This window comes from Equus przewalskii, chromosome 22, assembly GCF_037783145.1.
Source record: "Equus przewalskii isolate Varuska chromosome 22, EquPr2, whole genome shotgun sequence".
Classification (NCBI taxonomy): Eukaryota; Metazoa; Chordata; class Mammalia; order Perissodactyla; family Equidae; genus Equus; species Equus przewalskii.
Genome location: NC_091852.1, coordinates 42,537,625 through 42,562,323, shown reverse-complemented (window position 1 = coordinate 42,562,323; position 24,699 = coordinate 42,537,625). Strand labels below are relative to the sequence as shown.

Here is a 24,699-nt window from a genome sequence, read left to right as displayed (position 1 = left end):
GTTCCCAACATAGAGTGGCCCTTTGACTGAGTTGACCACTAGTAGGAGTGAGCCAAATATAGTTGTCCCAAATTTGATATAGTCCATCCTGTGTGTATCGCTAAGTTGGGGACTTTACCTTTGGAACTTGTTGTTTATGATCCACCTGTGACAAGGCAAATTAGTTAGTAATTGGGCAGTAGTATTGAAGGAACAGGTTTGCTTGTGGCCAGGGAACTCCCAGGTATCAGAGATGGATGGCCACAAGGAGACATTATGATTAGTAATAGATGAATCTTGTAGAAGAAAAGAGCCAGAATCTAATATCCATGAATGCCTACTATAACTTGTACTGAAACATAATTTTTTCTCTCTAAAATCACCGTCATTTTTACAAAAGATAGCCGAATTAAGTTTAACTGGTTTGCAAATAACGTGTAGTTTCAATACAACTTGGTCCAATTATTTACTTAAGTGCAGCAAGAATAGTAATTGATTATACAGGCTCTTTTAAATCTGCTTTGCTGGAATTTTTTTATGAGGACTCTCAGATTGAACTGTGAAGGCCTCTCGAGGCCAGAAAAGCCAAGCCAAGGACTTGCCGTCAGATTTTGCCTGTAGTAACTACAGATTTGGGTGGATTTCTCTCTTCTCGAGGTCCCCTAAAATATTCTGAGGTTCCTTGTACCTGCCAGATAAGAAACCTTCCTTACTTACCAGGTAAGATTGCCAGAATCTCTGTAAACAAGGTACCAGGCCCATATTTCCAAGTGGCTTTATTTCCAGAAAGTCCAATCTTTGTTCCTGAAAAGCTGTCTTGTCATATCCAAGCCTGTATGTTTCTCTCAAATATGACATTCCAGTCAAAGTTTTGGTAAGATAACCAATGTGTCCTGTTATAAGGAGACCAAATTCTTATTGAACTTATGCAAATAACTATATTGCAACAAAATAACCATATTCACAAAGAGTTTCCAAATTCTGGAGGGATCAGGTAGGGAGAAAAAGATAAATGTTTTAGTTTTGCTCATAAAGGTATATTTCACTAAATTGCTGTAAGTCATAGTTAGCATAAGAGAAAAGAGAAAAAGATTTCCTTAAATATGAGAAAACAAAACAAAACATCAAAACTCAACAATATTTCAAACAGAAGTCATAAAAAATTATAATCATCCTCATCAGTTCACACAGTCCTGTATAATCAATTCTTGAGCTTGATCTTCTGTTAGCAGATCTATGAGCTCAGTTTCTCTGTTAGAATTCTATAATTTCTTACCCAGTTCAGTTTTACAATCTGAAAGTTTATCAGAAAACTGTAGCTTAGAACCGTGTGTCAGAATCCTTTCCAGGAATTTCTCTGAAGACAAACATATTTGCAAAAGCAAAAAGCATCAGAGTAAAACAGCAACTATCTGTAAATGACAAAAGACTCAAAAGGGCAATTGACAAAGAAACTTGGCTACTTCTGTGACATACAATACTTCTGGATAATAACTAGAATTATGACCGATAACCAGGACAGATCAGAATTTTAGGAATGTTATGTAATTTTAAGACACCTATATTAATAACATTTACCCATATAATACCACCTAAGAAAGTTTATCATCACTTATTTGACAATGCTTCCCATGTAATTTAATAGACCAAATAAGCCTAATTAGTTTAGTATTTTCCTCCTTATAGGAAGAGAGAGCAAATTTCTTTGAGAAGTCTCAGGGGCCCTCTGAAAATCCTCAGAGAAATTTTTCTTCTGTCTACAAGGTCAAAAGAAAGCCTTCATTCAGGATTTGAATATTTTTGAGGGAGAAGCTTGTCAAAAATATCAAAAGTTTTTTAAAATGCTTGTTAAAATAAGAAACAACACTCACTGTTAAACAATGTTCAGGTATCCATTCAAAGAGACAACAGCAACAGTCAAGAGCAAACAACACAGTCAAAAAATTTTAGAAGACACCTCTTGCTTTCAGAATATAGGAAATTATTTTAACAAAACATAGATTTTTAACTTTTAGGTACAGTTAAAGCAGGCCAAAAGTTCAAGAAAAGTATCCTTTGAGAGAAAACCAAATTTTAATTTCTGCACCAGCTTACTTTTAACATTAAAATTCATTTACTTAATTGGATTTACTTTAATCTTAGTCTACTTGACCAGGCATAAAACTCCTTTCTGAATTTCTCCTTCACAAACCTTCTACAACTTTCTTTTTGAGCTCAGAATTTGTCCCAAAGTCTTTCTTTTTTCCTTTCTAGTACATTAGGACGAATTTATCTTTCTTAACCCATCAAACAAAATATTTCCATTCTTTGTACCTTCTTTACTGAAAACACACATTTTACTTTCCTTGAATACAGAGCTGTTTTCCTTATTAATTCCCAGTAGCTTTAATCATATAGGTTAATAAGAACTTTTAACCATTAACAGACCCTGGTAAACACTAAAAGGTAAGCAATTACAAATTGTTTTTTATATCAGCATTCTAAACACTTCATAATTTCTAGAAACATGCCGCTTTACAGTAACAGACCCAAAGACTTTTAGCCTCTCTGCAATAAGAAGCCAAAAGTAGATAACTTAGATATGTTTAGCTGTAATGCTTGTGTGCTATCCAATCCAAAAATGACCCAGATGCTCAGATTTTTATCATTTAACTTAACTTGGCAAAACTCAAGATTGTTATCAAAAAGAATTTGGAAGCTGTTTTTTTTTTTAAGTATACAGACCATAAAACAGTTCTTGTACCCACAAAAACTTCATGAGACATTAGACAAAACTGGTCATCATTTAAAGCTATTATTTTGCTGACGAATTTCTAACAGACAACGTGAACTTATTTGACTAGGAAACCCAGGCTGCATGCCTACATCATACGCAAATACCGACAACTCTGACAACAAGACTATTTTCAATCAAACCAACGAACTTAAACAAGCTTTCATTTACCAAAGGTTAATTCACATCATGTTAACTTGAAAGACATTGGATTAATTCCTACTATATTTAGAATTTACGTAAGTGCTTACTTTAAGCCAATTAAACCGAGCTCTTAATTTTGGCCATACCATCCGGAGGTAAAAATATCACACATATAACATACATAAGACATACGTACACAGAGACTGTACAGCTATTGTTTTTTTTACCAATATTTGTGGAGAAGACACTCAAGATGCTAGATTTTTTTGGCAAGGGCACGCTTATGGCTGTTTTTCCTCTCCCCTCCTCTTTTTTTTTTTTCCTTCAGTCTTAGGAATTAGTGATGGGCTAGATAGTAGTTCCTGGAGAGGGGAGATGATAATCCTTTTCATGATAAAGGAACTAGGTGGAATCTGAACTGCCTCTAGAGCAGTATTTCCAGTCTTGCAAGGATTTTGTAAGGACAGTTGCTCTTGATTTCCCAGAAACTGGATTGTAACTCAAATTACATTCCAGTTTGATCTACCTGTCCAACTGCATCACAAAGGCACAGAGAAACCCCTCAAATTTTCTCCCAGATGGAGTTAGAATGCATCCGCAGGGTGGGTCTCTGGGGATGCTTAGGAGCCTTCCCCATGGCGGTAAAGCCAGTGTTTGACTGACAGCAGGTGGAGAAAGGGTGCAGAGGCCGATTGCGAGTGTGCAGAGGCTGATTGCGGGTGTTGACGTAGTTATAAGATTTAGTCAAGTCCCGCTCAGCCTGGGCACTTTGTCTCTGAGCCAGCACAGTTGAGGTAGGGAAGCAGGAGGCAAAGGCCTGGAACTGGCTGGAGGCTGGGGCTCCCAGGGCCAGGGTTGAGAGTTAAATCTCTGGCAAAAGGCTTATTTTTTCAATTTTACAGAAGGTCAAGGTTCTGCTCAGGTCCAGCCTGAACTTAACATCAACTTGGTGACAACAAAGGAGCTGATGAACAAGACAGACAAAGAAAGGAAAAGAAGAGATCAGACCTTGTCCTCATGGCCTCTTCCAGAGGGTTATCAAGATAAGAGTCACACAACAGTTACCGTGCTGGGGCACACTACCCTAGCACGACAGTTCACAGAATAAATCACAGGTCTCCTACCCTCATAACGAACTCAGTAGGTGACTAAAATACTCAATGAGTCAACGGTCAAGAGAGGGCACCCCCACTTACGTTGCTGGGGTGATCAGGCACAGAAACCCAAAGTTGGGGCTTCCAGGGGTGGAGCCTTTTACTCTTTAAAGATTTCTTTGTTTCCCAGTTGCAAAGCTCAAAAGGAGACGAAAATGGCCATTGTAACTCTAAGAGAGATGAAAGAAATGGGTCCATTAGCTTGAAAATCCCCCCTGAACCTAGGGCAGCGTCCTGCCATTGTTCCTGCTGTGGGGTTCCTACAGCAAGGGGTGATAGGGGCGTCCCCTGGCATTGCATCCCTTGTATACCTTCCCTGTTATGCCTGGCAGTAACAGATGCCTGGTGAATGGTCCCCGAGAGAAAAGGAGAACTTTTAAGAGAGATGAAAGAAAAGGAGCCATTACCTTGAAAATCCCCCCATTGGGGTTCCTGTAGCAAGGGATGATGGGGGCATCCCTTGAACATCTTCCCTATTCTGCCTGGCAGGAATAGGTGCCTGGTGAATGGTCCCAGAGAGAAAGGGAGCCATTACCTTGAATATCCCCCCAATGGAGTTCCTGTAGCAAGGGATGATGGGGGCATCCCTTGAACATCTTCCCTATTCTGCCTGGCAGGAATAGGTGCCTGGTGAATGGTCCCTAGGATAAAAGGATAGAGAAAAACAGTGAGGAATTTTCTGCCAGTCTGGGGGATATTCTACCCAATTGCAGCCTGGAGCCATTCTCCCAAGAAGGGGTTCCCATACTCAACCAAAGGTTAGAGTTTGGTACTTCCCTTGAACTGGAGTCCCGATTGGGACTTTCCCGCAGTTCAGAGTGTGGTCAGGTGCCATGGGAGGGATACCAATCCAGCCTTAGGAAAAGAAACTTTCCACGGGAGTCTTGGAGATTGGCAACCGTCCTAATGACTTAAGTGGCCGACCTGTGCCCATGTAAAATTTGTCTATTAGCGATAGAGTCAGGAAGGAATGGATTAATTCATTCTTCATCACCCTGAGGCTTAAGGTACTGATTCTCTTCAAGCTGAATGCCACGATTTGCCCCACAGAGTAGCCATGGGCAGCAAACGTGGATTCATACAGCCATCCAAGAAAGTTCCCAATGGAGAAGTGAATTTAGATCCATCCTTGAAAAAGAGAAAGGCACAAGGAAAGAAGGTCACTTACCAGAACTCGAGCTCACAAGCCGATGAAGCGAGATCCCCGTACGGGAGTTCCCCGTACGGAAGATCCCATGAAGCAAGTTCCCCGTACGGGCCACCAGAAATGAAGCGGGGTTGGTGAGCTGAGGAGTCGAAAGAAAGATTTCTTGGACTCTCAAGGTCTGGCAGTGGTGCTCTTTTATTTAGAGGATAGTACGGAATAGCATGGGGACAGGACCCATGGTCAGTAAAGAGCTGCCGTCGCTGCTGCATGGGGACAGGACCCATGGGCAGTCAGAGCTCCTGCTGCTGCCCTGAGTTGAGGGTTAGGGCTAATTTTATAAAGCATGGGTACGTGACTTATTTTTACTGGAAAAAGAAAAGATGATGTAAAAAGTCATTAAATGATTCAGTGCAGATGGGGTTTGGTTATTGTACGGTCATATAACTTTAGATACGAATCTGGCCATATAGATCGGCATGTAGGTGAAGATGCCCTGGGCTTCTCTCCCTGGGGCAGCCCTAATTCATACCATAAAAAAAAATCCACTGGGTCATATAGTTTGGCATGTAGGCCAGGTCAGCTTGGGCTTCGCTAGCTGGGGCAGCCTTAATCCACATGAAAGGGACTACACATAGGTAGCTTACATGCCCCCAAGGAACATGTGAATTTCTGTTTCTGATGTATGTGTTCTTGTTGTCTTTCACGTGAGTTTTAGTGTCTCCAAGGGACAGTGTTTTTTACCTACTTTTTTCCTATACTTTCACTCCCTCTTCTCCCCATCTTTTAGTTTGACTGCAACCTACGTATTCCACTCAGAGATCTACTTAATTATTCAACAAAACTTTACTGAGTAGGTACCGCAATACCTCCCACAGTTCAATGGCTTTAGAGCCACAAAGAAGCAGACAAATTGTCGTCCTTGAAATGATTGTAGCTGAATTGTGGAGAAAAAGCCATACATACGTGGATAACTATAGGACATCTAAAGGTACCATAGGGACAGGGAAATAACTGTGGTGAGGGTTTAATGAGTCAACATGAGCTTAGGCTCAGGGAAGTTTGGGCAGAAGTTAATTTGTGAATCATGAACTAAGACTTACTAAAAACAAAGAATTTGAATTGAGGAGGCTATTCCCAGTGTGCAGAATGTCATAAACAGAGGTGTAACTTCTGGAAAGAGGTAAACATATGTGGAACACGGAATGTCTATCATCCTGGCTAAGTCAGAGTTCTGAGTGGGGAGAGACAAGGTCAGATAGGCTAATGGAGACTCGTTGATAGAAGGCATAGAGCCCAAAAGGATATAGTTTTATCCTAACAAGTAACAGGAGCTGCCACCCATTTTTAGACTGGAGACTCATTCAGGAAAACAAGAACATGAAAACATTTCAGAAAGCATTTGCAATGACTGGTTGGTTATTTTTATGTCATTCTAAAATAAGAGTAATATAGTCTTTTGCAAATGTAACCAAAATGCTTGTGTGGCCAACCTGCAACTTAAGCCCTGATAAGGGCCGCCCAGTCGGCTGTTCCACACCTGGAATAGGTCAGTCTGACACCCCTCAGCCCTGTGCCCGAACAAATACAAACCCACCTACCCGCCCAACACCCACACTGATTTCTGCTCAAATAGGATCTTCTTTATGTGAAGCAGATCCTTTTCAAGTTTGGTGGGTGGGGAGAGCTTTTATTCACAGGCATACAAACTACTTAACATAGAGCGTCGGAGGTCTCTGTCTTGAAAGTTCTGTTTAGTGATCCTTTGATTCTCTCTCCTCCTGCCATACTTCTCTGCTCTCTCCTTGGAAATAGAAATTGACTAGAAATTAAAAATAAGTACAAAGCTATCACAACCCCCCTATTTTGTTAACAGAGATGGTCAACTTTTCCTAGTCTGTCTCCGGCCCCCTTCAGAACTTTGGGTGGTGTTGCAGTGGGTGGGACCACTCTGCCAGGAGAGATGGGAAGTAGACTGTTAGGTCTATGCGTGGCTTTCTCCCTGGCCTTGTAGGGGCTCCAGGTTTTCTCACCAAGTTTGTAATATCTGGTAAATACAGTGAAAGGAGGGCATGTCGCTTCTACAAATTATTCTCTGGAAAGCTCTGTCTAGAGTCAAATTTATAGGAATTAAGAGCCTATCATACATTCCACTCTAGAGGCCACTAGGTGAAAGCAGATTCTATCTTTCATTTCTTTTATTGGCAAAACCATCTCTTCATCTATTTCCCCCGACACAAATTTTTGTTAATTTATAAGGGTAGCACTTGTGCATGTTTTTATTTTGAATGACACATTAATAAACTGAAAAGCCTTTTGATGTCTTAATGAAGTGGATGATTCAAACAAATTATTTCTATTTCAGAATCACAAATTCTACCTCATTGTTCGGGAAATTTCTAAACTATTATCTCTGGACAGTCTACTGTGCTTAATTTCAATAACAGAGTATTTTTGTAGAAGGGCTTTTGTGTGCTTCCAGAGCAATTCTCGTTGGCTCTTCGATTTCAGTTAAACAATTTGTCTGCTGATTTTCTCCCTCTCTGATTTGTAGAACTCAGCATTCCAGAAAAGACAGATGTTGGCAGAGGGTTTGAGGATAGTCTATAATATCTGGACTGTGGTTGGGCTGGCTCCCTCTGAAAGGAGGGAAGGGAGAGAGGGTAAGGTTCTTTTCTCCCTCTGACTGAGGGGTGGGTCTTAACGTACATTGCTGCTGATGCAGAACTCAGCTTACATGATATAGGACGTGGGGGGCGGCAGCAAGTACAAAACAGTGAAATAAATTACCATATATATCATGTTCTGGTTGGTAAGATAGAAGCGATGTGTGCAATAAATCAAAGCTGGAAGTAGTTCTGGTGCGTGGTGATAGGGAGACAGTTCTCCGTGGCTCAGCGTCGGCTTCAGAGGGTTCTGTGTGAGGAATAAGTGAGTAAGCAGAAACCACTCACTGTAATGTGGCGAGGGAGGACATTTGTGAGGGCACAGGAGACCTTCCGTTATTGTAGTGGGGATCTGTTATTTCGCCAGCCCAGCACTCTGATTTTCCTGCGGGGAACTTCTCCTCCCCCGCTGCAGGCAGCCTTGCATGCACTCAATTAAGGAGCCTTCCTCTCCCCTGCCGGCGCATGGGCACGTGACCCAGGGTGGACCACAGGCTCTCTCTCTCCCTGTGCCTGAGTCTTGAGTGGAGTGATACACTGATGGAAATAGTCCGCGGCTGATTCATTTTGACAGTAGAGCCTTAGCGACAGGGCGCATTTGTGTCTCCTCCCCAGTTAACCTGGCTGCCCCTGTTCTCTGAGCCCTGGCTGTTCTGGTTCCTTTTGATGATGTAAGCGACCACATCTGCCTGGAAGAAATTCTATTTTGTGCTCAGGTTAGCTAGGGTCAGTTTCTTTTGTTGGCAATAAATGCCAGTTGTTGAAATCTGTGGAATATTCGGCCCTTCAGCTTCTTGGTAGCGTGTCATACCAGCACGCAGGCTGTTTGTTGTCCTGAGTCGCATGTAGTCTGGTCGGACTGGAAAAGAGACATGGGAAAGACGAAAGAGGAAAGTTAGGGTTATGGTTAGACTTAGGGTATTCTGTGGACTTCCATAAACAAAAGGAAGAAAACATGGCCTCCTGTGGATATGTCACAGCCAGCTTTCTAAGGCTAGTTATGGGACAAGTTTATAAACTCTGAATCTTACTTCCTTATCCAGGACACAGTGATAATCATTCCTTCTTCTCAGTAGAAGTGAGAGTTAAGTCAGATGACGTTGGTTACTGCCCCTCACAGGGCATGCACACTGAAGGTGCTTAATTAATGTTTGCTCCTGTTCTTTGGTCTCCTTCATCTCTCTCAGTCTGCCTTCAAAGATTCTAATGAGGCTGGCAGATTAAGCAATGCATTGAAATCAGATATGTTTTGTTTCAAGTTTCTATACTGGGGCTGCTTTCTGTAGTGAATGATGATGAGGAGCGTCTAGACGTAGGTATGTTTGTCTTCCTTTGGAGACTTTTCGTTAGAGTAACGTATTTTGTTGGCAACAGTCACAAGGAAAGTCTTAAGAAACTTGATGGTTTAAAGATGATAGAAGTACAACATGTGAAATACATTTCATGGCCAAGGCCTGACTGGGTAGTGGATACAAATTATATCCCATTAACATGATTATCTTCATTTCATTAACTCTAAAACCCATTTGGTAATGAATAATTAATCCCCTATTCATGTCTCTTCCAGAGCCCAGTGAAAGATCTGCCTGGAGCCTACCCCTCTGTTGTGCACATGGGCACTGCTGCTATTATTTCTGCTTTGTGGTCACCATTTATTGTGTTACTGTCTTTGGTCCTGACATGAGGAGGCTGTCTGCACCCAGCTGCTGCCCAGCACCCGTCCTATCCCAAACTCATGTTTCATTTGGTCCCTGTGCTCCAAAACAATCACAGTTGTCGTCTGAGTTGGCCTCTTCATTTTTGGGATCTCTTCCTTCTCTTTGAGGCTCAAGAGTAGCCCATTAGGCTGAACTGAGGATGGGAGTATGGATGGACAGAGGCCATGCTGTTGATGATATTATTACCATATTCTCATATCCATGGGTCCTTTGCTTGACTCCTTCATCCTTTATATATATATGTAAATATATAAATTGAGCAAGCAGATACTTAAGAGCATAGTGTCATCTAATTCCACACTCCACGTTCTAGACATATCCAGTTTCAAACCTGGCCCAGTTAGAATAGCATGCTACATCTCTTAGAGAAGGCTAAATCAGGGGCTATTGTTTTAATTGCTGAACTTTTTTACTCTCAACCATGATTTGATTGAAATTCTATTCTATGATCAAAGAGGACTATTTCACTACTAAATATAATCCTTTAAAGAGTGAAGTAAGTGTTGATAGCACATTTTTCCATCATTTGCAGCAAGGTTACATAAATGATTAACAAACAAAATCTTCAGCTACTGAGAAGAGAACATTATATTCACAAAAGAAGTGGCATTCTTTAGAGAAAGGTAAAGACACTGTAGTTGCTATGACTAAGTTCTGTCCAATGTAATTTATATAATTTGATACTTAGATAAATTTTTTTTAAAAAGTTAGAAACCAATTATTTGCTTCTGTATTGAGATGAATTGTTAACTATAAGTTTTAGCATTTCACCCTTTTCTTTGGTTAATTTAAGGCAAACATCTGATCATCATTGCCAAATCATAGGAAAACAAAATCGAGTTCATGGAAGTACAATTTATGGGTAATCTATGAAATTATTGTCAATTCATTAAAATTTTTCCAAGAAGCAAATTATACTGGCTGGGAGGATTTTTTTTTCTTTTCTGAGATTAAGTTTTGGCAGATAAAGCTGGTCATTTTGCGTTTCACTAAGCCTTCATCTTGTTTCCTTTCTGTATTCATTGAGTCTAGATTTCGAAATTCTCCGTGAATTCTTTTTAAAATCTGCCATTTACATCTTCTGTTACCAGTTTTTGCATTTCCTAGTGCTCTCCTTTTCTTCTAGTAATTATGAAATCATAATTAATTTGACATATATATACTTTTCAAAGCAAGGGGCAGAAAATGTCGTATGGTTACTGCATCCTAATATTATGAAGAGAGTAGGGGTTTTGAAATTTGACAGTGAGGAGTTCAAATTCTGGATCTGCCTCTTGCTTGCTGTATGGCCTCCTGAATCGCATTTCCTTTGGGTGTAAAACGGCAAACAGCCTACCTACCTTCAATGGGAAATTTTGATTTTGGAAAAATTAAAAAGCAGTTTTGAGTCATCAATTCCTCTAATGTAGGAAAATAAAATCTTTTACTCTCTTTTCATCTTGGAGGCACACTTACTTTTCCAAGCTACCAGACTGCCATTTGGAAGATGATTTCTTCCCAATACCAGAAGAACTATTGACCATTCAAGTCCGAAGTGCGTGGTACTTTTACAGAAGAAGCAGCTCTAACAGTCAGGAGATGGGGCGAAAATGCTCCTCATTTTCATGAATTGAATTGTTGGCCAGTTTATGGATGTTCTTAAGGAGCTCAATTCTGAACTCGGGATTTGATGGTTAGGATCTGAATGTTACTTTTTCTAATCATTTGATCTATTGTTGAATACATATGGTTGGTTACTGGATATATTTGCTACATGCATTTTAAATTATCAGAAGTGCACTAACTGTGTTTGTGTCTCCAATGCATGAATATATATATTTTTGAAGGCAATATTTAATATTTGGTCTCTTTATCCCAAAGAGAACACTATCATATCTCATGTGGTAAAAATAAAAGTACTTGAAAGCTTTATTCATAAGGATAGACATTGCAAAATTCTTTAAAATAAGGTGACTTAAAAAAATTAAAGTCCAGTAATGGAGGATAGTTAGGTAAATTATTCTCTATTTTTATGACAGAATATTATAAGATTTTAAAAATTATGTGTATGTTGTAAGGACAAATACAAATTAAAAATAAGACTTTTGCACCTTACTCCAAGTTACAAAAGTACCTCCCATCATAAAGACACGAGAAGTTTGTTTTTCCTTTGGATAAAGCCCATTCGCTGACACAGATGGCTACCTCAATTGCCAGGTAAAATTCGGATGAACTGTGTGTGATAAATGGTGCTGTCAAGTCCTCTTACTTGAGGACTAGTTATTATTTATCTTGAAAACATACACGTAGTGGGTTGTATCTGCTTGGCTGTAGAAAAGGGTGAGATTTCTTTCTGTCTTTGCAGTCCCTTGGCGAATTGCTTGTAATGCGCATCACATTTTGGTTTAATGCTTATTCGATTATAAAAGTGTCGTCTTTTCTGTTTTTGTGGAGAGGATTTCTGGGTTAGGAGAAGATTTTGTTTTTAATATTTCCCCAACGTATGTTAAGGTCTTAGTAATGTATAAAGTATGTATGAAATGGTAAGTAAAAAAAATCCATAAAAACTTATATATATGTGTGTTTTTCAATATACATTGAAACATACATTTTAAATATATATAAGAAGACTAGAAAGACATACATTTTAAAAATGGTGGCATTATGGGTGATTTTTATTTCTATCTCTTTAATTGTTTTCAGTATTTTTCTGTAATTGCATGCAGTACTTCTAAGGCTAGGAAATGTTATTTTTTAAGAAATGATTTGAGCTCTTTAAATGATGTACTAGAACTTGAGTGTAATCATCAAATTTGTGAGAATAAATTGCAACTCTGTTTTTTCCTTCCAAACATCGTACATGTTTCAAAAAGTCAGTATTCTTGAGTTATGGAGAAGGACTTGTTTTTAGAACTGAGGGAAAGAAGTCGTGGGTGGGAAGCATCAGTAAGCTGTGGACAGATGGTCTGATCTATCGGTTTAGCAGGTAAAAGACAGGCCCCCATGCACTTTAGAAGAGAACAGAAGACAAAAGATGTCAGGAAGTAGGCAGAGACTGTCTTCCAGCTACTAAGTGTCATGTTACCTTAACCCCCAGTTTAGCTTCTCTCTAGTGGTGACCGCATCTAAATTTAAAATGATGGACCCTTAAAAATAGGGACTAATATGACTGTACCAATGACAGCAGTGAGTTAAAAGCAGAAACGAGAACATGGATTCTGGCACAGGAGAAAATCCAGTAGCAATTCTCCCCAGGCAGCAAATAATTTGTTTGAGTGCATAATTAATAGATTTGTCAGAAAGTACTTAGATTGTGAAATATTGCGCATAGCCCTCTTTCCAGATGGATTAAGATGAATGGGTCCTCCAGCAGCGTATGAAACCTCATTGCTCAGCGGCTAGAGAATTGCTGCATCTAGAGTAGTTTGAGTCTCTGCCTCTTTGCACTCTTTCTCTTTCCCTGGCTGCAGGGGGAAAAAATGAATAGAATGCTTCTAATTCTGATATTGAATGGTGTCCTTTACCTAAAGGGCATCCAAGCAGACAAAATTAAATCAGATGCTCAATGGGGAAACTTTCCACTAAGCAGGAATTTAAAATAGGGAAATGTATTAACATGTTGAAAAATGGTTAAATTAAGCCGATCTGTGGATCAGAGGTGTGACTTTTCAGCTACAAGCCACAGAGGTATTTCATGTGCAATTGCCTGCACATTGAGAGGTGACACATGCCTTCTTTACCCTTGGAAATATCCGCGTAATACATACCTGAGGGACTCGGATATAAATTGGCTGGTTTAAAACGGTGGGATGAGAATCCAGGTTCTATTTCTTTTTAGAATATAATTGATTTGAAGGAACTACCTATCAAAAATTTCCATCTGAAAATTCCTCCTAAAGATGAGGACTGTGGGCATTAATGGGTGGAGGCAGAGGGCAGTGAGTCCTAGCAAGTGCCCTCCATTTTTCTGGGCACCCAGAACAGTTCAAATAAGAGTAAATGAAATTATTTCATTTTCAAAATCTTCTTTCATGTGCTGTTTTTTAAGGAAAATGGGTGATATTTTTCACTCTTTTTTTTTGTTTGGTTTCATTTTCGTTTTTTTACTAAATGGAGAGACGAGGTGAGGACAAAGCTCAGCATCTCTCCAGGGACCGATGCCACGCCCTCCCATCACTCTTTACTTCTTTCTCCTGAGCAGATATTTAGCAGAGCCAAGGAGGTCAAAGCTACTTCTGGTCTCAAGGGGAAGGGAGTACAAAACTGATGGTCATTAGTGCCTTGTGCAGATTATTTTCCAGGGCAAACAACTGTGAATGACACTAGTAAGCACGTAATAAATTGTTGTTGTTATTTTATCTTCCAGTTGAAGGCATTGGCCTATCCCAATAAAGCCGAAGCAGTGGCATCGAACCAAGGCTGGCATTCATCAAGTTTTATTCATTCACTCAACATTTATTGAGGATTCACTTTATTGTTTTTCAAAGTGAGATTCCAAAACTATGTGAATCCAGATTATTTGAGGTATTTCTGTTTGCTATTCCTATTCCTATCCCTAAATCACTGAATCAGGTTCTTTGGATAGTAGGTCTGAGAATCAGCCTTTACCAAGTTTGTCTGGGAGTATTTTCACATAGTAAAAGCTTAAAAGCTTGGGTTATAGACTGGGTGGAACGTCTTATTCCGTCAGCCATTAAAGAGCTACTGCATTAGAACTTGAACCAGAAAATCTCTGATAAAAGAAAAGGAGGGGGATTGTGAGATGGATTAGGATTTAGAGAGACCCTTTAAATTACTTATACTTTGCTCCTTTAATTTTTGTTTATTTACTCATTTATTTATTCTTTCCTATTTCAACAAATATTTGTTGAGAACCTGTTCTGTGACCAATACCTGCTAAGTTCTGAGGAGAGGAAGGAAATATGGCATAGTGTTCCTTCCACCCTTTGTTCTGGAATCCATCCAGTTGCAAGTCCCATAAGGTTCAGAAAACATCCTTGGCTCTCCAATCTGACCAGATTTGTGTCCCAGGACTCCTGCTTCTTGTCCTACTTATTTTAGAAAATTCTGCAGACTCTCCTTCTGGAGTGTCTGAACCTCAGCTTTCCTGTACATCTTTAGTTTCTTCTGTTTTTTTGCTTGTTTAGATTGCCCCAGAGTCTCAGAGGTTGGGGAGTTGGGACTTAACAGGGAGGAAGAGAAGAAATTATATAATGTTATCAGAAAATTCTATAAATGAAACTAAAACTTCATGTAAGAAAATTTGTTTTAGATCAGCGATGCCTCAATCACTTGGAATAAGCTTTAAGAGTAAATTGGTATTAAAATTCAAAATGGACACCTGTAATATTTTGAGATTTATTCAGTGAAAGGAAAAATTCAGGAACGTACTCTGTGATAAATTAGAGTTGTTGAATACCACCATTTTCTATTTCTCTTACTTTGTTGATTAGAATCAGATGGAACTCTGGAGTTATTCAAGTAAATATAACCATGATGCTGAAATCCTAAAAGTCTAGTCAAATAAATGACTTTGACACAAAGGTTCCTGACAGATACAATGAAAATATTCTGGAACTAGAAGAAGCGTGGGCATTAGGTGACCTTTTTAAGTCACTTTGGGAGAAAAATTAAATGGCAAATGAATTCTAATTCTTCTCTCTCTCAATATATCACAGCAAACTATATGGAAATATATTCCCATGGTAAGCTAGAGGGAATGGCTTAATGATTTAAAACATCAGGTTTGCAATGATTGGAAACCATGGAACAGTCGGTTTGAATCTCAAAACACTCAGCTTAATCTTCCTTCCTTCCAAAACATGTCAATAGAATATCTAATTCAGGCTCTGTGCATGTGTGTGTGTGTGTGTGTGTGTTATAAACGAAGCGATACCTTGAAAGATCAAACCTAAGAATTTTTAGATAAGTAAAAATTTCATAGAGCTGTTTTCTTCTAGAAACAATTGGTCTCACGGTCTCCTTTTACAACTTCTTTAAAGCACTTGACAAAACTGGGAAAATTTATTGTTTATTTCTCCTCCATTCTAGGAAAGCAGTGTTAGAATTCTCTGCATAATGTTACAGTGTCCATTTTTAATTAACCCCAAGGAATCTTGGGAATATGGGATCGTTCTGAGGGAGTTGCCTGCTGCCTAAGCCCATTTCGCATGATAAAATCATATTTTCTCAGTCTAGGGAAAGAGATGCTGAGGGTGACAGTTTCTCTTAAAAACATGAAGGTTTTGAAAAACCTTGAAAAAAATCAATAATCGTCCAGTGGTATATTAAATGCCTATGGAGCAAATGTAATTTTTTGATATAACTATTGCAAAAAAAGTTCTAAAAATATAACTAATCTAGGTGTAAATTATGTGAAATAAGCATGACTGGGTGCGAGAGAAGATACGGGCACACAGCTATGCTTTCTACCCATCAGAAATCCATTTTCTCCTTTGACGTTGAGTTGGCTGTTTTACTCAGTACAAAAATCCTATTATTTTTTAAAAATCAGAATATATCAATCTAAGAGTCTAGTACCATAAGGAACACTTATAAAAGTCCTCCCTATCACTCCAGGCAGACAAGTATGAGTCAAAACCAGGCGGGAGACATTGATCTGATTTTAGCAAACCAAACCACCTAAATTATGTAGTCCAAGTCATCTTCAGAAATGTAGAGAAAAAAAATAGTGCACCACAACTAGAAGGACCCACAAAGAAGAATATACAACTATGTACCTGGGGGCTATGGGGATAAAAAGGAAAAAAATTAAAAAAATCTTAAAAAAAATAAATAGTGCACTCAACTTGACCACTTGCTGTTTTTTGGAGAAGTTTTATTCCTCAGGAACTTAAATTTCAGTGCCAAGAAGCTCATTCTGCCCTACTGTTTCTGATGATGATCAGTCTTAGCATCCGTGTCAGCAGTTAGGAAAGTAAAGGCAATCCTCCTGATGGGATTGAAGAGAATTCAAAATAATACTTCTGTTGATTTATCAAAGAAATGGTACCCATTAGAGACACATCAGCTTCAGAGCGAGGGCAACTTAATTTTAGAAAAAATCTTTAGAGGAGAGCCCTAGCTATGTTTTCTTTTTAAATAAAATGAATTTCGTTCTAATAATAAAAGTAGAACATTTTCATTAAAGAAATTTAGAAAAATTTAGATGTAGAGAGAAGTATAAAACATAAGTCCGTAACTCCTTCAACTAGAAACAACCACTGAGAACCTTTTGGTGTACTTCCTTTCACCAAAGAAAATCTTTTATTTCTAATATAAACTTTTAAATTTATGAATTATTTCTAATGTGAAAAAGACTATACAAAAGAACACAACAAAATCCTATGTGTTCGCCATTCAGATTTACCAGACATGAGCGGTTTGCTGTAATTGCTTGAAATACTCCCTTTTACTTCAAAATTTTGAATAAAACTGAAACCCTGACTACATACCATCTCGTTGCTGACCCTCTTCTCTGAGATGTAGCCACTACCTTGAGGTTTGTGTGTATAATTTACCACAGACACCTGTATCCAACCAATATGGAGTTCTGATCTGCATATATTTACATTTTATGTAAATGGTATGTTGTACATGTTTTTAGACCTTTTATTATTCCACATTCTTTTCCATATTCATCTGTTTAATCATGTTCACGAAATTCATTCATTTTAACTGCTCTAAAGTATTACACTGTATAAATATTACACACATCCATTCCCTTGTGGATGAATATTTAGGTTATTTCTTGTACTTTTTTTTTATATTATAAAGACTACTTTAATGACACCATTGTGCAAAGGAGCATACAGTGGCTATTTTCAACTTTGCTTAATAGTGTCAAATTGTTCTCCATAGCAGTTAAAAAATATATACTTCTTCCTAGAGGAAGATGGGCATGGATGTTAGCTCAGGGCCAGTATTCCTCAGAAAAAAGAGGAGGATTGGCAGCAGTTAGCTCAGGGCTTATCTTCCTCAAAAAAAAAAAAATATATATATACACTTCTCCCTGCTGTGGGAGACATGGTGCATTTCTCTACATCTGTTGGCAAGTGATATTTTCAGATCTTTGTTTGTTTATTTTTGGCTATATGCAGTGATATGTTACTTCATTGTTTAATTTACATGTCTCAGACTACTAGTGAGGTGAAGTATCTCTTCATATATATTGGCCATTTTTATTTCCTCTTTTTTTACCTGTCTGTCCAAATTCTTGCAATTTTCTTCTACAAAATTCTTTGGCGTTTATATTGAGTTAAATATGTACTATCTAAATCAATTCATTTTGGCAGTTTTATGCATTGCAAATATCATCTCCCAGTCTGCTGTTTATGTTTTAAACTTGGCATGTGGTGTCTTCTTAGTACGTTAAAAATAATATAATCAAATCTATAAAAATTTTAATCTATGGTTTGCATTCTTTATGTCTTCTTTAAGAAATTCATCTCTGTCTCATTGTCATAAAGATTTTCTCCAGTTTTTTCTTCTTAGAGCTGAAAAGTTGTGCTTTTTCTTTTGACGTTAACTGATCAATATATTTTGAATTTATTGTTTTATTGGGTGTGAGGTAGAGATCTATGTTCTAGCATATGTATTAATATTAGCCTAACATCCTTTCGTGATTAGACTATCATTGCACATGTATGTTTTTAAGACAATAAATTTCTCTATAAATACAGACTTAATTACTAGGTACATAGAGTTTTCATCATTTTAAATAGATCATTATTTCAGTTGTGAATTCTTCTTTAACAATTCACCATTTGAAAGTGTTTTTTAATTTCTAAGTTTTTTTGTTTACCCTCTGATTTTTTTTTTTTTAAAGATTTTATTTTTTCCTTTTTCTCCCCAAAGCCCCCCGGTACATAGTTGTATATTCTTTGTTGTGGGTCCTTCTAGTTGTGGCATGTGGGACGCTGCCTCAGCGTGGTTTGATGAGCAGTGCCATGTCCGCGCCCAGGATTCAAACCAACGAAACACTGGGCCGCCTGCAGCGGAGCGCGCGAACTTAACCACTCGGCCACGGGGCCAGCCCCTACCCTCTGATTTTTTAATTTCTAATTTGTAACATCATTGGAGAACCTATTCTGTAATTTAGTTATTAAGACACACTTTGTTGCATGGTTCATGCTCAATTTTTAGGAATGATTCTTGTACGTTCGAAAAGAATGAAATAGCTTTTGATGATGTGTATGTTTCTGTACATGTGCATTAGGTCAAGCCTAACATTTTTTAAAAATTTGACCCTATCGATGAAATCGATGCTATTACTGAGAACAGTTATCTCCTAGCAACTAACAGAAGCAGTAGATAATAAAATTAGTAAGGATATAGAAGTTTTGAATTTCAGTATAACAAGCCTGATCTTATGCATATATCTAAAATCCTGTGACCAACCTTTAGAACAGTTCATTCTTATCAAGACAGGTGACATTCACAAAATGTGTCCCTATACAAGGCTAAAATAAATATTTTATGTCTACTGAATAGCAAATTTCACACAATTTTAGAAGTGAAGCAGAAATTATAGTTATAGGCAGGAGGAGAATAACATGGAATAAATACTGTGCCTTTGAAATGAGAAGGGAATACTATTGCTTCCTCTCATAAGACTTGGTCTAATCAAGTGAGAAACTGGGAAGTCACATGCAGTTAGAGTCGCTCACAAGGTACAAAGCTTACCCACTAACACTGGGAACAAGGATAGAGCAGGCTATTGGAACTGGAAAGTGAAGGCCAAAGATTCCAGCTGCCATGGGTCTCCCTGAATATACTTAAGCCAGTTGAGAAGAGAGAGAGGTCCAGATAGCAGATGAAGGAAAGATCAACAAAAAGGAGACTTGTGTCTGCAAGTGTCCTCTGCAGGGACAGCCATTCAGAATTCTGCAGCTGAGAACTATATCTTGTTTAGTCCTTAGTTGATGCATGGTTTACTTTATCGTTGTTCCTCCTGGAACCTAATTTGTGAATTGTACATTAATTCTACTCTTTATGTACTTAATGATCCATGCCAAAGAAAATAATTTTCACCTTTACCAATCGCAATGTTCCTTTTACAAATACATTCTCTTACTTAATACATAATACACTTAATATCTGTGGTTTTGTATGTGAAACTGAGAGCCAAGTGGAAGAGCCTGGAACCCTCAGAAAGGATTTCCTCTAATATTATTAGTCCTACAATGAAGTTATCTTGATTTTTGATTCCTACTTGTGATGCTGTTTTTGTGTCCCTCGTAGTTCAGGATTATGATGGCTTCATGGTGAATTGTTCATTTAATCATTATGAAACATTTCTCTTTTCTCCTAATAATGCCTTTTTGCCTTAACTTCTTGTTTATCATTTTCTATCCCTTATTTTCAGTCTTTATGTCTAAGGTAGGTGTCTTTATTTTTATATTCAAGGCAGGCTTTAATTTATCCACAGGTTTATCAGTTTTTGTGTAGGTATTATTTCTCTCAACCCACATCTTCCATAAGGGTTTAATTTCCTTTTTCTGTAGTAGATTTTGTAATGATTGTTGCTGGGCAGGTGCTCACTGCCCGATGTGCATAGAATCCAATACTGTGATACTGGCTTTGAGAGAAGAAAGAGCTTTATTGCATGGCTGACCAGCAAGGAGACAGGAGACAAAGCTCACATCTTTCTGCCGGAACTGGAGTTGGTACAGACTTTTAAGGAATTGGGAGTGAAAGTGGTTATGTAAATTGCTATCTTGGTGGAATCCAATTGGGTGGTGGGAGTGTAAGGATCTTGTAAGTCTGGTATGCTACAAACCAGGGGACTCTTTGCTTCTCATTAGGTTCCCTGCACCGCTTGCATTATGTTGAGTTCTGTAGTCAGGGAACTTTTTGTTCCTAGTGCTGCTCGAAGTCCTCTGAGGGCAAGGTTTTCATCTTCTGCGCATGCTCTGTTTTCTGCACATGCTCGCTGAGATACAACTTACAAAATCATTTTCATGGATGGACTTCAATGGTGATGGGTAAGTCCAAGGTTGTTCATGATTATCAGTATTAGCAAGTTTTCCCAGTCAAGATTTTTCTTGAAAATGTTTTTACTTGCTCTCATTCTTGGATGGTAGTTTAGCTGGACATAGACTTTTAAGATTGAGTTTCTTTCATCAGAGTTCTTTGAAGATATGGGTCCACTGTCTTACAGCTTCTGAGTTTGATCTGAGATATTTGTTATCTCTTATTGTCCTTCTGTTGTAGGTAATTTGTCTTTTTTCTTTGGTGTTTAAGATGTTTGTCTTTGTCTTCTGTGGTGTTCTGTATACAAAATTTGACACATATGTCCTAGAATGAATTTTTTCTGTTAATTATTTTTGGGAATTAAATCCAAAGTTTCACATTTTGGAAAATTTCAATAGAGTTATGTTTCATTATTTCTTAATATATCTTCTTATCCAGATTTTCCTCTTCTTACTTCTTGGAGCTGCCACTTAGATTATTTTGAACCTTCTAATTTAGTACTCCATGCCCATTAACCTTCAGCATATGTTTTCCATCTTATCTTTTTGGGCTGAATTCTAGATGATTTCTTTGTATCAGCCCAACAACCTACTAATTATATCTAATATTTTGTTTAGCTGTCTTATTTTATATATCTTTCTAGAATTTCTGTTTGTATCTGTCCAAATCTACCTATTTTGTTTTCAGAGCATAATTTTGTTTCAGTATGGCTTTTAGATCTCTTTTAATCCTCTTAGTAACTTTAAATATACTACTTTTGTTGTCTCATGTTGTTATATTATTTCTTTTACTTTGAGTGCCACTTCTATTTCTTGTATTATTGGACTCTCCTTTATGGATTTGTTTGTTTTGTGTTTTGTTTACAAATTTTTCCTGTAGACTAAACTTCAGCTGGGGTTGTTTTCTCCCTACAAGTCCTATGTACCGTAAGCAATAGATGAATACCTACACGGCTTTTTGTCATTCCCTTCTGTTGGGGACCTTTGGTCTTACATCAGGATCCCCACACTTTCCAGGTTATATACATTTGGATTCTATGCATGAGCATGACAAAGGTTTGAGGAAAATACCCTTCACTTCCCTCTACCCACCCAGAGCCCAGAGCAGTTACCACGTTTCTGTCCTGTTTCTATAGGACTGTATGCAGCTTTTTAATCATCCTCGTATTGGGCTTGTTTAGAGTCCTAGCTTTATGGAGAATCCGCAGTTTCATCTCCATGGTTTCACTGGATCTGCAGCTATGTGCATGTGCCTACCATACCTTCATGAGCATTAAAGCCTCAGCTTCCTATTCCCAGGGCCTACCCAGGCACGCTGTTCTGGGTCTGTCGGCATCAGCCAGACCTGATTATTCTAGCTTCGACTTCCCTCTTTATGTTACCATCTGGGGATTTTCCTTTTGCTCTTTCATTAAATTTTAAATTTCATTAAATTATTTATCTTTATTTTTCATATACTTTTTGTCTGGCCTTCCTAATTGTTTGTTGCAGAAGAGGTGGTCTACATTAAACTTTCCCTCCATTTTGCTGGAAATGTTACCCCATTCTTTCCTATGCAGTTTTCCCCAGGGTTGAACTCATGTTTTGTATGCAACTTAAGGCCTTGGTCTTCCACTTACTATTATAACAGTAAGATTTTCTCTGTTATTACGAACCATGGACACAACTTAATTGGTTACCCAGTATTTCCTTGCATGCGTGTCCCATAAATTATTTAACCATTTTACTATGTTTTGACATTTAGGTTGTTTATAAGTTATGTACTCCCATAAATAAAGCTGCAGGGAACATTTTTGTGCTCCCATTTTGTTTTCAGACTATTTCCTGAAGATTGAGTTGAGGACGGAAAATTTTAAGCATTTTATAACACTTTTTAAAAAGTAGTATTTATAGGCTGGTTCAAGCGTGTGTTTACATGAGTGCTTAAATTGAGCTTGTTAAAAATCACTCAAATTTCAAGTAACCAGAAGAGGGAAGACTGGATAAATATTCACAGATTATGACCAGAAGATGTAATTAGTTTTAAACCATCATTTCCCAACAGGTGTCTATTTCTGCCTTGAATACTTCTAGTGACAGTCATTATGCACCCTTTCTTGGCAGCTTGTTCCACTAGTTAATTTTCTAATAGTACTGCTATAAAGATTTTCATAATATTTAATCTAAATTACCCCAAGCTTTCATTTGAGCTATAAATATGTATCTGTGCCCTCTCACCCACACATTTAATAATTAACAGCTAATTGGTATCTATGTAAAAAAGTGTAGCTGGTAGACAAAAAAAGATCATGTGTTCAAATTTCTTCACATAAAGAAATGAAAGCTTCAAGAAGTAAAACAGAAAATGTAGCCCAGAAATAGTATCAGAGAACTTCAAAGAGAAATAAATTATCTAGCTGCCCAGCTACAGGCCCAAACTGGCCAAAGATCAATAGTAGTTACAAAACATTAAGTCTTCTGCCTTCAGGGAAGCAACTAAAATCTCTACCAGCAATTAAATAGCCCAAAGCAAGAATGCGAACCAATTGATCAAAGTTATAGGGAAGCAGATTTTGGCTTAGTGTAAGAAGGTCTTTCTAAAACTTGGAGCTATCCAAGCACGTAATGAGGTGGTGAATTCCCTAGTATTTCAGGTCCTTCTGCAAAGTTGGATTGTTTTCATCAGCATGTTATAAAGGAGATTCTCACATCAGTGGCATTCATACATTTTTTAGAATTATTTCTTCAGACAAAAACTTATGGTAAAAACTCATTATATAAAACGGAGCTGCTCTGGTTGAAGCATGAGCTGATCCCATGCATGTGACAACGTTCTTAGGGCCCAAGTGGACTGTAAGGCAACATAGAACACAGTTTAAAAATCCTCTGATTCGGAGAATTTGACCAGATGACCTCCAAAGTAACCCCATGAGCTGAGATTTCTCTCTTTCTTGCGTGTGCATGTGTGTGTGTGTGTGTGTGTGTGTGTGTATGTGTGTACGTGCGTGCACTAAAGTGGAGTAAGGGAACTGTTTGGTGGAAACCTCATAATATTTTGAAAATCATAGTCTGTACTGTCTGAGTCAGAATCTGTATCATCTAGGATTTGTGGTTTCAAGTGTGAACTCAAAATGACAATGGGACCAATGGCATGAGCTTTATTCCTGTGTCAACTAACTAACTTTACCATAGTTCATGTTTATATTTTTTGTACCTCAGCCCTGATAAGAGGCATTTAAAGATAATAATTTTCATGAATACTTACTTTTGGCAGAAAATTCATGCACCTAGCACAAAAATCAAAATATATAGCTGATATTGTAGAGGAGGAAGACATTTTGTCTACCTGCTCTGGGTCCTTCTGGCCAGACATCAACTTAAATTCACATGAGATGGAATAAAAGGAGAAAATTAAATAAAGCTTTATAACATGTTTATGTGGGAGAGGCTCAGGCAAACTGAGCAACTCACCAAAATGGCAGAAGCTCTCCCCTTAAATACCACCCTCAGCTAAAGACAAAGGAGAATTTTGGGGGTTGGGGGAATCAGTTATGGGAGGTTACCAGAAAAGCACAGTAAATAAGAGTAAGGTTGTTATGCAGATTTAAGTCCTTATCTTCCAAATTAATAAGAGTTTCTAGAGATAAGTCATCCCCCCTTCTTCCTGGTGCAGAGAGGGAGACACCTTTACAGATGGAGATTTCCTTTACAAATGCAAATGTCTCTTACCAAAGGATAAGTAAATTCTACTTTTCAGAGTTTCTTTCCTGTCTGCAGTTTTTAAAAGTAACCAGCCTAAAATAATCCTCATGCCCAAGAGGCATATCTTGGTGTGGCCAATTCCAGTCCCCCACAATATAAAGTGAAGAGTAATTTTATATCCAACCTTGTTCTGAGCTATCCGGGTCTCCCCGAGTCAATGACTCTTACCAGCTTCTTTCGTGTATACTTACATAGATATTCTGTCTCTTGGCAAACACACATACAGTTTTCTTGTTTTCATACAATCACTATATACATTGTTTTGTCATAGAATTCTGAAAATAATAACCTTAGGGAATTGTCACCAAGGACTCCATGATTCAGCTACATCTCTATAGTTGGCACCTCACACAGAAACATGAAATCCTGAAATGTTCAAAGTGGTGGTTGTTTAACTGGCCTCAGAGCAAAGACCCCAGCTGATGCAG

General features: G+C 38.1%; 2 long non-coding RNA genes across 2 annotated transcripts in view; one reads left to right on the top strand and one right to left on the bottom strand.

Moving 5' to 3' along the window:
* LOC139078745 (uncharacterized) overlaps window positions 1-24,699 on the top strand; it is a 128,822-nt gene that overhangs the window by 86,506 nt on the left and 17,617 nt on the right. The gene's annotated exons all lie outside the window — the stretch shown is intronic.
* On the bottom strand, window positions 7,365-24,476 carry LOC139078746 (uncharacterized). The gene is made up of 2 exons (XR_011531789.1): window positions 24,396-24,476; window positions 7,365-8,719 (listed from the first exon to the last, which is right to left on the bottom strand). It is a non-coding gene; the product is annotated as an uncharacterized lncRNA (long non-coding RNA).